This window comes from Rhincodon typus, chromosome 36 (assembly GCF_021869965.1).
Source record: "Rhincodon typus isolate 14 chromosome 36, sRhiTyp1.1, whole genome shotgun sequence".
Classification (NCBI taxonomy): Eukaryota; Metazoa; Chordata; class Chondrichthyes; order Orectolobiformes; family Rhincodontidae; genus Rhincodon; species Rhincodon typus.
Window position 1 is genome coordinate 8,588,410 of NC_063367.1, and position 16,294 is coordinate 8,604,703.

Consider the following 16,294-nt stretch of genomic DNA (forward strand, 5'->3'; position numbering starts at 1 on the left):
TTGGAAGACTAAAGGAAGCATCTAGTCAAATGGCTCCACATGCTATCCTTGTAAAGGTTTATAAATAGAGACAGCACAAGCACATTGTTCTTGAATTAAGTTGTAACCCTATTTGTTAATACCATCCATGAATTTACCTCTTTCCACATAGATAGACACAGATAATGGGAAAGACATGGAAAAAGGGTCCACAATATTTTACAGCACCTCTGCATAAAGCAAACTTCTGTACAATGGTTCTGCTTTCTATCTTTTCATACTGATTGACTAACTGTCGGATCAAGTGTGGGCTTTTCATTTCTAGTCCCTTCTCTCCTTTCACTAGCTAATCCTGGAGTATAGCTACGGTTTTATCCGCAAAGGCGAGCTGATATTTTATCTGGTCTATTCCATTAATATTACAAGTATACCAGTGGAGAAGCAGTTTAATCAGAATGTTAGTTATTTCTATTGCGGAGGAATATTCTTCCAGACTGGGAGCAATGTGAATATTTCTTGATCCACCATTTAAAAAGTCAAGCTAACGTAAAAACTCTTGTAAAAACGTTGAGTTGAACAATCCTTCTTAACGTACATCATTTATGGCAAAGCCAAGAATAACAAATTTTGCAACCATTATACTAACACTGGAGGCACAACAGTTACATACTTACAAATACCAAAAAACCTTAAATTTACATACAAGGTCATTCAGTTATGTGTGGTGTATTACAGAAAGTCATGACTAACTGAAACACTGGCTCCCTTTGGAATATTACTTCGGAGCATTGGATGCATTTTCTAAATGCTTCCACTCAATTCTTCCCTCTCTTTTAAACTCATTGCGACTGAGGGCTTGAGAAAAGAGCAGCAAGGCAGAAGCAGCTTTGAAATTCATTCAAAAAAAACACATGGATTGTAAAACGTGCCTGCACAGCTGAACTACCAGAACACTCATTTCTACAACATCAGAACTTCAGCTTTGGATCAAATCTGGATTTTGAATTGGAAAGCAAGATCAGGAGAAACCAGTTACACATGGCGAACCACAGAGTGGGGCGAGACAGCATCCTGGAGGAGTGAGGGAGGCACCAATCAAGTCAAACAGGAAATAGTGTTAAAATAAATCTCGTGTCACAAGATTACTGGCCCCATTAACTAACCAATATTAAACTTTACCTTAAACAAGCACCGACTGCAATCCAAAACTATTCTCACTGCTCTGCTCCCTCTCTATAGTCCTGAATTTTTCTTCAAATCAAATCAAAACAGAAAATGTTGGGAATACTTGGTAAATCTGGCTGCATTTCTAGGCAAAGAAACAGAATGACCATTTCAGGTCAATGACCTTTCATCAGAACTGCAAGCTTCAGCATTTTGTTTTTAACTTTGGATTCAGAATTCTACATAGTATTTTGTTATTGACGAACTCAACCTGGGCAAATTTTTAAAATAATCCTGTTTGTAAAGAGGAAGTATTCGCATGAGAATGAATACTTAAAACTGCATTAGTACAAACAACGTAAGCCAAGAAATTTCCCCAAAATGTTCCCGAAAATCGCAAAAACTGAATGAGTCTACTGTTAAACCCATTGAAATTAATCTTTCACTGAATAACAGAAGTCCGAAATGCAACCATGAAGAAAACTGTCATATTTGAATGTGCCTGAATTGTTTGATTTACACTCACTACATACCAACCAAACAATGAGATAGCAAGAACTGCAAATGCTGGAGTCAGATAACAGTATGGAGCTGGAGGAACACATCAGACCAGGGAGCAGAGGTGCAGGAAAGTTGACGTTTCGGAAATGGTGGGGGGTGTGGGGGAAGGGAGCTGGGAAATAAATGGAGAGAGGAGAGGTGGGGCTGGGGAAGGTAGGTGGGATGGTGATAGGTGAGTGCAGGTAGGGAGTGATGGGGATTGGTCAGCGGGATGGGAGGAGTGGATAGGTGGGAGAGAAGACGGACAAGTTGTGTCAGGTAAAGGAGGCAGATGACGCCAGGGATGGGGAGATTTTAAAGCTGGTGAATTCCATGTTTCGGCCATCGGGCTGTAGGCTCCCGAGGTGGAACATGAAGTGTTGCTCCTCCAGCTTGCAGGTGGTGTCACTGCAACACTGGAGGCGGCTCAGGATGGACATGTCACCCAGGAAGTGGGAGTTAAAATGGTTGGCGACTGGAAGGTGTTGTTGTTTGTCACGTACAGAGCACAGATGGTCTGCAAAACGGTCTCCGAGTCTACGCTTGGTCTCACCGATGTAGTGTGGTGACAATACTCAGACCTTGTGTGTTGTAAAAATCCTGTGGCACTGTTGTGAAGAACGGGAGAGTTTCTGTGGTGTCCTCACCCATTTTTATTCCTTAGACTTATCAAGTCTAAGATTCTTAGTTGACACACACATTTATAGACATTTGTTTTTATTTGGGTGGGTTGCAGCTCATTTTCAATTTTTGATTAGACGATTCTAAAAAATTCTCTTGCCAGAATGCTCAGTGGTTAGCACTGCTGCCTCACAGCGCCAGAGACCTGGGTTCGATTCCAGCCTCAGGTGACTGTGTGGAGTTTGCACATTCTCCCAGTGTCTGCGTGGGTTTCCTCCGGGTGCTCCAGTTTCCTCCCACAGTCCAAAGATGTGCAGGGTAGGTGGATTGGCCATGCTAAATTGCCCATAGTGCCCAGGGATGTTTGGGTTAGACGTGGGAAATCAGGGGTAGGGGAACGAGTCTGGGTGGGATGCTCTTCAGAGAGGCAGTGTGGACTTGTTGGGCCGAATGGGTTGTTTCCACACTGTAGGGATTCTATGATTATTTCTGTTATTGATAATTTACCTTTTTTTTCGGGCGTATTACTGAGTTATTCTAAGATTTTTTTCATTTCCTAGGTTTTAACCCCAAAGATTATCCTGCCAATGTCAGGTCAAACCTGGCAGCTCTCTTGCCTATCAGTCAGAAGGGTTTTGGTTCAAATTTTGAGCAATGAGAGAATGTTGCACATCAGGATGTGCCGTCTTTAAACTGTTAAAAGGAAATGAAGCATAAAAGTACAACTAAAGAGGACACTGCTGAGATCACTTCTAGATTACTATCTACAGTTTTCGGTGGTTTTTGTTTTAAGGAGGGATATAACTGCACCGGATCTAGTTCAGACAAGGCTCCTCGGTGATTCCTGGCTTGATGGATTTGGATTTGTATTGTAAGGAAAGGTTGACCAGGTTGGGTCTATACTCATCGGTGTTTAGAAGAATGACAAATAAATGAAGCATCTTTTGAAAGGGCGGATGCTGAAAGAATGTTCCACTTGTGGGGGAACCTAGAACTGTTGTGGCTGGAACAGGTTTACAGTTTCAAATATGTCATTTCCTATCTCAAACAGATTAGGAATTTCAACTTGGAGGGTTGTTAATCTTTGAAACTTCTACTCCACAGAGCTGGGCTTTAAGGCGGAGTTAAACAGATTTTTGATCTACAAGGGAATCTGTGCGTGTATGTTTGGCAGGAAAGTGGAGTTAAGGCCATAATGAGACCATTTCACATCATGATCGGCAATTAGCTGATTCTGCATTTAACTCTTTCGTTCTAATGCCCAGACCTCATATGTTGTAAAAATCCAAGACACTGTTATGAAGAGCAGGAGAGTTTCTATGGTGTCCTCACCCATTTTTATTCCTCAAGCAGTATCATTATTAGAACATCTGATTATCACATTGTTATTTGTGATCTTGGAACTTACTTGCCCATTTCCTATATTGCAGCCGTGACTACATTTCAAAAGTACATGATTGGCTGTAAAGTACTTTCACAGCTCTCTTGTGAAAGATGCTGAATAAATGCAAATCTTTATTTTCCCTTTACTAAACAAATACCTTCTGTGCTGGAATGTCAAGCTGATTTATATGGAATTTTTTTATACCTAGTTCAACTTTGGATATTAGAATCAGAATCACATATCTGTTGTTTTCTGAAGTTATGATATCCCTACCTCCAGTTATCTGTATTTGGATGCAGGTTCAAGTCTTCTTTATCTGCATCCTTGACTGGGTAAATGTACAGTAGTAAAATGAATCAGAGATAGTAGGAACTGCAGATGCTGGAGAATCCGAGACAACAAGGTGCAGACCTGGATGAACACAGCAGGCCAAGCAGCATCGTAGGAGCAGAAAGGCTGACGTTTCGGGCCTAGACCCTTCATCAGAAATGGGGGAGGGGAAGGGGGTTCTGAAATAAATAGGGAGAGAGGGAGAGGCAGCTAGAAGATGGATAGAGGAGAGGATAGGTGGAGACGAAACAGACAGGTCGAAGAGGCGGGGATGGACCCAGTAAAGGTGAGTTGTCTTGAGCTAATATATGCTTGTAGCCTTTTTATAAAGCTGTGTGGCATGTTTCCTGTTATAGTTTAGACTATTAAGTGTTCATGGCAGTTCCAGCATGCTAAGTACAGGATTTTGTTCACTCTGTGGGTTTACTTCATACAAGACATTGTTTGTGTCAGTGAAAGCTTGCTTACGTAATTGTGTTTAGGTCAGGTGGGTTAGACATGGGAAATCAGGGGTAGGGAAATGAGTCTGGGTGGGATGCTCTTCGGAGGGGCAGTGTGGACTTGTTGGGCCGATTATCTCATAATTGAGAAATTTGAATAAATTTAAAAATACACTAGATTATATATTTCACTTGAAAGTTGTGGAATCCTTTTTTAAAATAATTACGCTGGGTAAATGAAAACCTAACGGAATGGACATCCATTAAAGTAAATTAGATCAATGTTGAAAACATAGTTTGGTAATAGATAACACACCATAAGAGATAGGAGCAGAAGTCAGCTACTTGGCCTTCAAGAAGTGAACTGGTCTCATTACAGCCTTAACTCCACTTTCTTGCCCAACACTTTTACTTGGATTCCCTTGTAGATCAGAGAACTCCAGAGAACAAAGGATGCAGTTAAGAGAGGTTTTGGATTAAAACATCAACATATGAATGTCTTTTTGACTCATTTAACAAAATTTGAGTACTTACAATGTATTCAGACTGATAACTGCAGGAGACTCAATCACGCATGATAAATTGGCAACTCACATCAATATCCACATATAAAGTGTAAAACCAACTGGACAAATATGCATTAAGGAAAGCTACCATAGCTTTGACAAGAACAAATCATTTCAACTAATTGAGTCTCTTGATGAAATAACTGAGGGTTGATGAGGTGTACTTGCTCTTCCAAAAGACGCGCAAAAGGGGTCGCACGACCAGCTTGAGAAAAAAGTCAGAATCCATGGAATGAAAAGGGACAGGAACAGTTTGGATACAAAATTGCATGAGTGACAAGAGACTAAGTTTGTAGATAATTTTCACACCAGAGAAAGATTTATAGTGGAAATCCCCAGGGATCAGTGTTAGGGCCCATGGTCTAAACTTTGGTTTATAGGACAATTCCAAATTTGCAGATACAAAACTTGGGAGGTATTGCAAACTTAGAGAAGAATACAGTAGAACGTCACAAGTTGGCGGAATGAGCAGCCAGATGGCAGATGAAATTTAGTGCAGGAAGTATTAAGTGATTCATTTTGGTGAATGTGAACGTACAATATTTAAAAATATGATTTAAAGACAGAGATACAGGAACAGAGGGATCTGGATGCATTTGTGCACAAATTACAGAAGGTGACAGGACCAGTTCAATAAGTAAAAAGCAACCTGTGCTTTGTCAATAAGGACATTATGTCTAATGGCAAGAAAGTTGTGCTAAACTTACATGAAATACAGGTTTGATCTCAACTGGAGAGCTGCATCCAATTCAATATCACATTTTATGAAGGGTGTGAAGATATAGAAAGAGTCCAGAAATGATTCAAGAGAATGGTTCAAAGGACAGGGAACTTCAGTTACATAAAACAAGACTGGATAATCTAAGACTATTCTCCTTGAGGGAACACAACATCGAGAAAAGATTTGATGAAGTACTTAATGGCATAAGAGCTCAGGCAGTAAATTGGGAGAAAATATTCCCATTGGTGGTAGGAGAGAAAATCAGAGAATTCAGGTAGTGGCGGAAGCAATGGTGACACACAGAAAAGCTTTTTCATACTGAGTGTGGTTCGGATTTGGAGTGTGCTGCCTGACAGTGTCATGGGGCAGAATCAACTGAAGCTCACAAAAAGGAATTGACCATTACATGAAAAAAGAAAAAAGAAAATCAGCAGAGCCATGAGGTAAAGGTAGGAGGGGCAGCAGGTGAGCTGCTCCATATGAGGGGACAGACACATGGCAGACCGAATTACATCATTCTGTGCTTTGCTTCATTCATTGTGGAATGTGGACAGCACTAGTTGGGCCGGCATTTATTGCCCATCACTAGTTTTGCTTGATAATATGGTGGTCAGCTGCCTTCCTGGTCTTTGCAGTCCATTTGGGGTAGGTGGACGCACAATCCTTTTTGTTTGGGTGGCGGTTTACAGAATTTTGACCAGTCACAGTTTAAATAAAAAAGTGAAATATTTCCAAGTCAGGATGGTGAGTGGATTGAAAGGGAACTTGCAAATGGTCGTGCTCTCACGTGTTTGCTGCCCTTTGTCCTTCCAGATGGTAGTGGATTTGGAGGGCCACTTCTAAGCAGCCTGGGTGAATTTCTGCAGTGCATCTTGCAGATGGGTACAGACTGCTGTTGATTGGTGGTGTGGAAGGAGAAAATGTTTCTGGATGGGATGCCAATCAAATCGGTTGTTTTACAATGGATGGGGTCAAGCTTTGAGTGTGTCGTTGGAGCTGCATTCATCCAGGTAAGTTGGGAACATTCCATCACAATCCTGGCTTTATGCAAATAGTGGACAGGCTTTGGGGAGTCAGGAGGTGAGTTACTGTCCCCCATTCGATCTTGTGGTTATTACATCTTGGGTTTTATACAGAACATTCATGACATCTGTCCACATGTATATTTATACTTCCTGTTCTGGATGCATCACTTACATCTGTAAAGTGAAACGAAACAAGGCAAAATTATTGCACACTTAAGCTCAAAGATACGTGGGAAGATATTCTCAGTAATTGAAAACTTATTTTTACAATTTTGGTTCAAAGCAGTGTGATTATTACAATATTCTTCGATCCAATTCAATTTGTCATTGCTGTCTACCAGCTTCACTCCAGTCCTCCACATCATCACTCGTCTGGGAGTACCAACCAAATAGGATAGTTCATTCACAATAGGTCCCTGTTCTTTCAGTCATCAAGACAGAGGTCTACCAGCTGAACTTCAGCAGACAAATACAAATGTCAGCGTAAGAAAGTATGTGGAAGAAAAGGGCTCACAGGTTTCTGGTAAGTACATTCCTGACCTTGCCAACAATACCTGGAGGGATTCAGGAAGTGGTAAAAAAGATAAGCTTTCACATGCACAAATATCGGTAGCCAGCAATGCTGCAATGCAGAGGTAACTACGAAAAAAAAAACTAAGCATGAGAGAAGAGAAAAAAAAAGTGAAAGAAACTACAGAATGATAATGCCCAACAGACAAATCTTTCATTGCAACACCTCAATACCTTCCACATTCCAATCCGGGGCCTCAAGTCATTCCAATTAAACAATTTCTTCCAATAAGAACACAATACACAGGACCAGTAGACCATTCAGCCCACTGGGTCGCTCAACAGGATCATAGCTAATCTTGAGCTTCAGTTCCAAATTCTCACCTGTTCCCCATCTCCATCGATTTCCTGACAGAACAAAACATTACCTCTCACCCTTAAATCTATCCAATGACCAACCATCCATAAACTTTAGGGGTAAATGATTCCAAAGTTTCACACCTTTTAGGTGAAGTAATTTCTCCTCATCACAGTCCAAAACAATCAACCCCTCATTGAGGGACCATGCTCCTGTGTTTTAGATTCAGCAGCTGGGGAAACAGTCTCTTAGCTCCATCAAAAAGTTATATGTTTGTATGAGATAACCTGTCATTCTTCTAAACTTGAGTGTTTAGGCCCAATTTACACTGTCTCTTATCACAAGATAACCCCTCCAATCCCAGGGACAAATTTAGTGAACTTATGTGAACTACTCCAACGGGAGTACATATTATATTACATAGAACATAGAACATTACAGCGCAGTACAGGCCCTTCGGCCCTCGATGTTGCGCCGACCTGTGAAAACCAATCTGAAGCCCATCTAACCTAAACTATTCCATTATCATCCATATGTTTATCCAATGACCATTTAAATGCCCTTAAAGTGGGCGAGTCTACTATTTTTGCAGGCAGGGCATTCCACGCCCTTACTACTCTCTGAGTAAAGAACCTACCTCTGACATCTGTCCTGTATCTATCACCCCTCAATTTAAAGCTATGTCCCCTCGTGCTAGCCATCACCATCCGAGGAAAAAGGCTCCCACTGTCCACCCTATCTAATCCTCTGATGATCTTGTATGTCACTATCAAGTCACCTCTTAACCTTCTTCTCTCTAACGAAAACAGCCTCAAAACCTCAGCCTTTCCTCATAAGACCTTCCCTCCATACCAGGCAACATCCTGGTAAATCTCCTCTGCACCCTTTCCAATGCTTCCACATCCTTCCTATAATGCGGTGACCAGAACTGTACGCAATACTCCAAGTGCGGCCGCACCAGAGTTTTGTACAGCTGCAACATGACCTCATGGCTCCGAAACTCAATCCCTCTACCAATAAAACCTAACATACTGTACGCCTTCTTAACAACGCTATCAACCTGGGTGGCAACTTTCAGTGATCTATGCACATGGACACCGAGATCTTTCTGCTCATCCACACTACCAAGAATCTTACCATTAGCCCAGTACTCTGTATTCCTGTTACTCCTTCCAAAGTGAATCACCTCACACTTTTCCGCATTAAACTCCATTTGCCACCTCTCAGCCCAGCTCTGCAGCTTATCTATGTCCCTCTGTAACCTGCAACATCCTTCCGCACTATCCACAACTCCACCAACTTTGGTGTCATCCGCAAATTTACTAACCCATCCTTCTACGCCCTCATCCAGGTCATTTATAAAAATGACAAACAGCAGTGGCCCCAAAACAGATCCTTGAGGTACACCACTAGTAACTGAACTCCAGGATGAACATTTCCCATCAACCACCACCCTCTGTCTTCTTACAGCTAGCCAATTTCTGATCCAAACCGCTAAATCACCCTCAATCCCATGCCTCCGTATTTTCTGCAATAGCCTACCATGGGAAACCTTATCAAACACTTTACTGAAATCCAAATACACCACATCAACCGCTTTACCCTCATCCACCTGTTTGGTCACCTTCTCGAAGAACTCAATAAGGTTTGTGAGGCACGACCTACCCTTCACAAAACCGTGTTGACTATCCCTAATCAAATTATTCCTTTCTAGATGATTATAAATCCTATCTCTTATAATCCTTTCCAACACTTTACCCACAACCGAAGTAAGGCTCACTGGTCTATAATTACCAGGGTTGTCTACCAGGGTTGTCTCTACTCCCCTTCTTGAACAAGGGGACGACATTTGCTAGTCTCCAGTCTTCTGGCACTATTCCTGAAGACAATGACGACATAAAGATCAAAGCCAAAGGCTCTGCAATCTCCTCTCTAGCGTCCCAGAGAATCCTAGGATAAATCCCATCCGGCCCAGGGGACTTATCTATTTTCACACCTTCCAGAATTGCTAACACCTCCTCCTTATGAACCTTAATCCCGTCCAGTCTAATAGCCTGTATCTCAGTATTCTCCTCAACTACATTGTCTTTTTCCTGCGTGAATACTGACGAAAAATATTCATTTAGCACCTCTCCTATCTCTTCAGACTCCACGCACAACTTCCCACGACTGTCCTTGACCGGCCCCAATCTTACTCTAGTCACTGCTCACAGGGCTGAATCCTCTACATTAGGGAAAACAAATGCAGATTGACTAACCACTTCACACACAAAGCATGATCACCAGCTTCCAATTGTCTGTAATGTTCGTTCTCTGCCACACACCCAAAGTGATCACTTTTGCAAACTACTCAAAGGAAACCGTAAGCTCACGGAACAACATTTCATTTAGACACTTTAGATCTTCCTGCACTCAACACTGAATTTAACAATTTCAGACCGGAAATTCTGTATTGTTTTTTCTGGTCAGCCACTGTCAGCTGTGAATTCTAGTTATGTTGACCTGGACATGCCTTGTGCATCCAACTCTTCAGCCTTTCACTTTTGTCAGTTAATGCTTTTATTCTATCTCTGTTCTTCCCTTTTGTTCTTTACTCCCCTCCCCCTTCCCCAGTCTCTGTACTGGCTGAAAACCTGTTCAGTCTCCAACTTCTTTTCCAATTCTGATGCAAGGTCATCAACCTGTAACATGTCTCTTTCCATAGATGCTGCCTGGCTTCCTGTGTATTTCTAGTGTTTTCTGTTTTTATTTCAGATTGCTAACAACAGCAGTATTGTACATTTGCATTAGACCAATCAACAACTGAAAGAATCAGTACAGACAAAACTATCTTGGAATACACACCTACATGTGTACAGTTAAGAATTAGGACTACATGCCAATTTCTTCATAAAGCATAAATGTTATCATCTAGTAGGGATGCCTGAGACCAAAGAGGTCAAAGAGGTTGATTAAAAATACTTCCATGAGGAACAAGTAATCAGTGAGTTTTGTGATGCATAAGCTGTAATAAAACTGACTAAACAAATATATACCTGGACTCTGTCTAGAGAAACATTAATCTCTGGTGGCTGAACAAAAATTTTAGAATTACAGAACAGAACACAAAGGTTATTTCTTCCAACTGAGCCTGCAACAATGAATCCCACTCATCATACTTTCTCCCCTACCAATGTTGCAATTCTTAAAAAAATTCCAATTCTTTTCTGAAGATTAGCATTGATCCTGTAAACATATTTTTCTTGGCCAATAATCCTTTCACTATTAGCTTGATATAGAACAAATGAATTAAAAGTCTAATCCATCACATTAACACTCATTATGTTCATATCCAACTGGATTTAATTATTTCATCAAATCAGTAGCCAAGAGCACCCAAGGAGAATAACAACTTGTGTCAACAACTATTGCATTCCCTCACTAAGCTGAAAAGCAACCCTCCACCACCCTGTCTTCTACCTTCAAGCCAGTTCTGTATACAAATGGCTAGTTCTGCCTGTATTTAACCTTGCTAACCAGTCTACGATGAGGAACATTGACTAAGCTCAGTACAAAATGTTTTGCCCCAAAAACTTGGTAGTTCAAAGTAGTTCAAGTACACAATACACAAACATCAAGTTGTGCTAGAGTCACAAAGTTGTCCAACATGGCTGATTTAAACAAATAGTCAAGAACAAGCGTTTGACAATGGTGGACTGGTTAGCAAGGTTAAATACAGGCAGAACTAGCCATTTGTATACAGAACCGGCTCAAAGGTAGAAGACAGAGGTTGGTGGTGGAGGGTTGCTTTTCAGACCGAAGGCCTGTGACTAGTGGTGTGTGACAAAGATCGGTGCTGGGGCCACTACTTTTTGTCATTTATATGAAATGATGTAGATGTGCAGAAGACACCAAAATTGAGGTATAATGAACAATGAAGAAAGCTAACTCAGAGCAGAACAGGATCTTGATCAGATAGGCCAATGGACAAACGGGAGGTGTTGCATTTTGAAAAGGCAACTCACGGCAGGCCTAACACACTTACTGGTAAGGTCATGGGGAGTGTTACTGAACAAAGAGACTTTGGAGTGCAGGTTCATAGTTCCTTGAAAGTGGAGTCACAGGTCAATAGGACAGTGAAGACGACGTTTTGTATGCTTGCCTTTATTGGTCAGTGCATCGAGTATAGGAGTTGGGAGGTCACGTTGCAGCTGTACAGAACATTGGTTAGGCTACTTTTGGAATACTGTGTGCAATTCTGGTCTTCCTGCTATAGAAAGGATGCTATGCAACTTGAAACGGTTCAGAAAAGATTTACAAGGAAGGGAGGGTTTGAGCTTTAGGGAGAGGCTGAAAAGGCTGGGGCTATTTTTCCTGGAGTGACAGAGGGCGAGCGGTGACCTTATAGAGGTTTAACACATCGAGGGGCAAGGTAAATAGATTAGATCTTTTCCCCAGCGTGGGAGAGTCCAAAATTAGAGGGCGTAGGTTTAAGGTGAGAGGGGAAAGATTTAAAAGGACCTAAGGGGCAACTTTTTCACACATGGTGCTTGTATGTAATGAGCTGCCAGAGGAAGTGGTGGAGGCTGGTACAATTACAACATTTAAAAAGCATCTGGATGGGTACATGAATAGGAAGGGTTTAGAGGGATGGGGCCAAATGCTAGCAAATGGAACTAGGTTAACTTAGGACATCTGGTCAGCATGGACAAGTTGGATTGAAGGATCGGTTTCCATGCTGTACGTCTCTATGACTATGAATAAGGCCTGACAACAACTTGACTCAAACAAACAGTCTCAGGGCAAAGTCAACCTATGCACAAAATTGCCAAGCAGCATGATTGAGGAGCAGTGAAGACTAAGAGCAGAAACTGGACATCAACATGTGTTGACTATCTTACGTAGTGAGTAAGCAATTAGTGCTGCTGCTTAGCACAGGCCAAATGCTTTTAAAAGAGCAGGATCTCAAGCCACGTACTGATGTCATCCGTGAACTGAAAATAAAAATCTCAAAGTGGATAACCTCTCAGTTCAGGCATCGTCTCCCTCTTATCGTTTCAGACGAACTACAAACTGGACTCTGCTTTAAACGCTAACAACTGCTACAATTATTGTAATTGTTTGTGGCGATTGATTGAGAAGAGGATATTTTAACTCTTAGGGCACAAAGAAAGACCATTTTCCAATTTGGTTATTTCATCCTTAAATACTGTCCAGCATTTTCAAGGAACCCCAGCTATTATTTAGTTAGTTATACTATGTCGATTGACAGTTCACGAGAGAGATAGATAAAGGATCTTACAAACTATCATGTCCAGGTCTGAAAATTGAGTATTCAGAATTTACAGTATCTAAATCTTTTACAATTAAAAGTATCCACCTGAATAACTCAGTCAATGTAACAAAAATTCCCACCCAAATGAGTTTAAATAATGAACAACCACCAATGCGACTCAGTTAGCATATCAGCCTCATGGCTCAGTTGGTAACGTACACACCTGAGCCACAAGAATCTGAGTTCAAGTCCCACGCCAGGAAATGACCTCAAAAGGAAATAAAACACTGGATCATGGTTGTACTTAAACATTAAAGCCAAGGATCTGTCTGCCTTCCCAGGTAGATAAAAAAGATCCCACGTCACTATTCTGAAGAAAAACATGAAAGCTCTCCTTGAGGTCCTGGGCAAAACATTACAGAAAGGAAGATTTGTTCATTACTGCACAGTTGTTTTTGGGAGTTTTCTGTCTAAAAATTAGCTGCCACGTTTTTTACATTACAAATTTTCGTATCATTTAATTTGCGATATAGCATTTTGCAATACATTGTGGGTACAAAACATCTTTTAAAAAATTTGCATCCAGCTTGTGCTGAGTTAACTGATCCCAGTCAGGCTGGCTGCTGTGGCAGAAGAAATTAGCCCACTGTTTCTGGAGAGGGAGTGCCCAGGACTTCTAAACCTTATCCATAATGTAGCCCCTACTGAAAACATCAAGTTGACAATTAATTGAAAGCTAGATCAAGCTGAGTAGTGATGTTCCCTTGCTCAAATAACCTGTCGGTGCAATCAAGATTGACATGAAAATGTCTACTTGGTTAAAATTCTAATGGGTGTTTAGTATGTGTACAACCTCATCACAGTAAAGCTCAAGTAAAGAGGACAGAAAATTAACTGAACACAAAAAAACCACTCTTTTAACGGCTACAAAAGCACCAAAATAAAACCTTTAATACACAATTCTTTGTCACAAAACATTGCTGAATTACAGTCCATACATTCTTTAAGAAAGAATTAGCTAGTTGCTTAGAAGAAAGGGATATTAAAAGAACGTTCAGCAATCAGGGAGCACAATTAGGCTAGGCAACGCAAAGAAAAGCTCTGGTAGATTTCATCAGTCGAGTGACAGTAACTGCATTGGAAGATTTAATGTGAAACTATATCCCTACTACTCCAGAGTTTTAAAAGTCCACACGCTATACAAGTAAACTCAGGTTCCAAAGCAGCTTGTAAGCATGTAGTTAAGAACATTCCATCAGTGCTCTTAGTTACCCCTCGCTCACAGCAGCTAAAAACATAGGACATTCTGTTGCATCATATAGGTTTATCAATTTAAAGTTTATAAAAATACAAACATACTTATAAAACAATACATGCAAGAAACAGATTAAAATCAGTAACTTAAGCAGTGAAGCCCAAGTGACAAAACCTGCATTTTCGAAGAGATATCTTCTGTGGTTGAGAAATATTTAAGGCGGCAAATGGTATGTTGGCCTTCACTGCAAGATGATTTGAGTACAGGATCAATGAAATTATTGCAGCTATGCAGAGCCTGGAGTGTTGTGTGCAGTTTTGATCTCCTCACCCAAGAAAAGATTACTTACCACAGAGGGACATCAGTGAAAGCTCACCAGACTGATTCCTGGATGGCAGGTTTGGCTTATGAGATGAATCTGGATTGACTGAGCACTGGAGTTTAGAAGAATGAGAGGGGATCTCATCGAAACAAAATTCTGACAGAGCTGGACAGACTGAATGTAGAAATTATAGTTCTCCTTTAGCCATTCCAGACATAGATGAGGAGAAATGTCTTCACTCAGAAGGTGGTGAACCTGTGGAATTCTCAACCACACAAGGCTGCATAGGTGAAGTCAGTGAATATATTTAAGAAAAAAATAGATAGATTTCTAGAACATTGAGATGCTGAGGGATATGGGGAGAGTGCGGGAGTATGGAATTGAGATAAAGGATCAGCCATTATGATGTTGAAGACTCAAGAGTAAGCTCCAGAGCAGGCTCAATGGACTGAACAGCTTACTCCAGTTCCTACTCTTTATGTTCAATGGAAAAAAAATCTACCAATTTCTTTTTATCTTTATTCATTTACAGGATAAGGGTGTCACTGGCGAGGCAGCATTTATTGCCCATCCCTAATCGCCCAGAGGGCAGTTAAGAGTCAACCACATTGCTGTGGTCTGGAGTCACATGTAGGCCAGATGTAAGGATGGCAGTTTCCTTCCTTGAAGGACATTTGTGAACCAGATGGGTTTTTCCAACAATCGACAATGGATTCATGATCATCATTAGATTGTTAATTCCAGATATTTATTGAATTCAAATCCCACCATCTGCCATGGCGCGATTCGAACCTGGGTCCCCGGATTAACAATTCAGTGATAATACCACTAGGCCACTTCCCTTTACTTGTGTTCAAACACTGAACTGAATGGATTCGAATCTAAAGGCTGTGCCACATACTTCAAGGAAGTCAGAACTGAAATTTGCTATGCCTCGAAGATATTTTAAAACACTATAATGTTCTACATAATGAAATGCTCCAACCAACAGTCTATGGAAAGCCTCTTTTGACCAAACAGTTGTTTCGTAACTTCATCTTATTATGTAACTCAGTGACTAGTCAGGTCATCTATTTGTCCTCTCATTTTAATCAAGGTTGCAGGACATATTATGCAACCAGTTGAACAAGTCAATTATGCACCTTTTTAGTAATTTCCTCTTATTCTTTCCAAACTTGGTGAACTGCTGTTCTTCTGTCATAGGAACAAAGTAGGTATGGACTGGTCTGTCATAACTGCAGCTGCAGTTTGCAATGGTCTATTAAAATCTCAGTAACATGCGAAACAGGAGCCAAAATTTCTACTTGAACTTGGAGAAATATTTAATTACAAACTCTGCCCACCCCAACATGAATGGTAATAGGAAACACATTGAGTATTGTACAAGATTACCATGAAGCAATGGAGAAATCCATGACTCAGCAGTGGGATTGGTACAACTTGCAATGTTGAATGAAAAGCATTGCCTATGAAACATATCGCATAGTGGTGTTTGTTGGCAAAAATGTGATTTTCTCAGTATATTAATATCGATATTTTAGTCTAAAACCAAACCTCATTGATATACAAATTCTGACCAACAGCATCAAGAAGAACAAACTTATCAAACAAAGTACTTGAATTGAGATGACATATAAACAAAGACTTTATGCTCTAAAAGAAAACAGACTGGATAACTTTACGACATATTCCCAACAAGGGGATTGGTGTCCGAAGTGGATTCGGGAGACTTTGGGCAGCACTGACTACCATGGAGCTTTGAACAAGTTACAATAGCTGCCCTCCTGTGTGCTCAGTTCTCACTGATGGGTCATGACCATTTTCA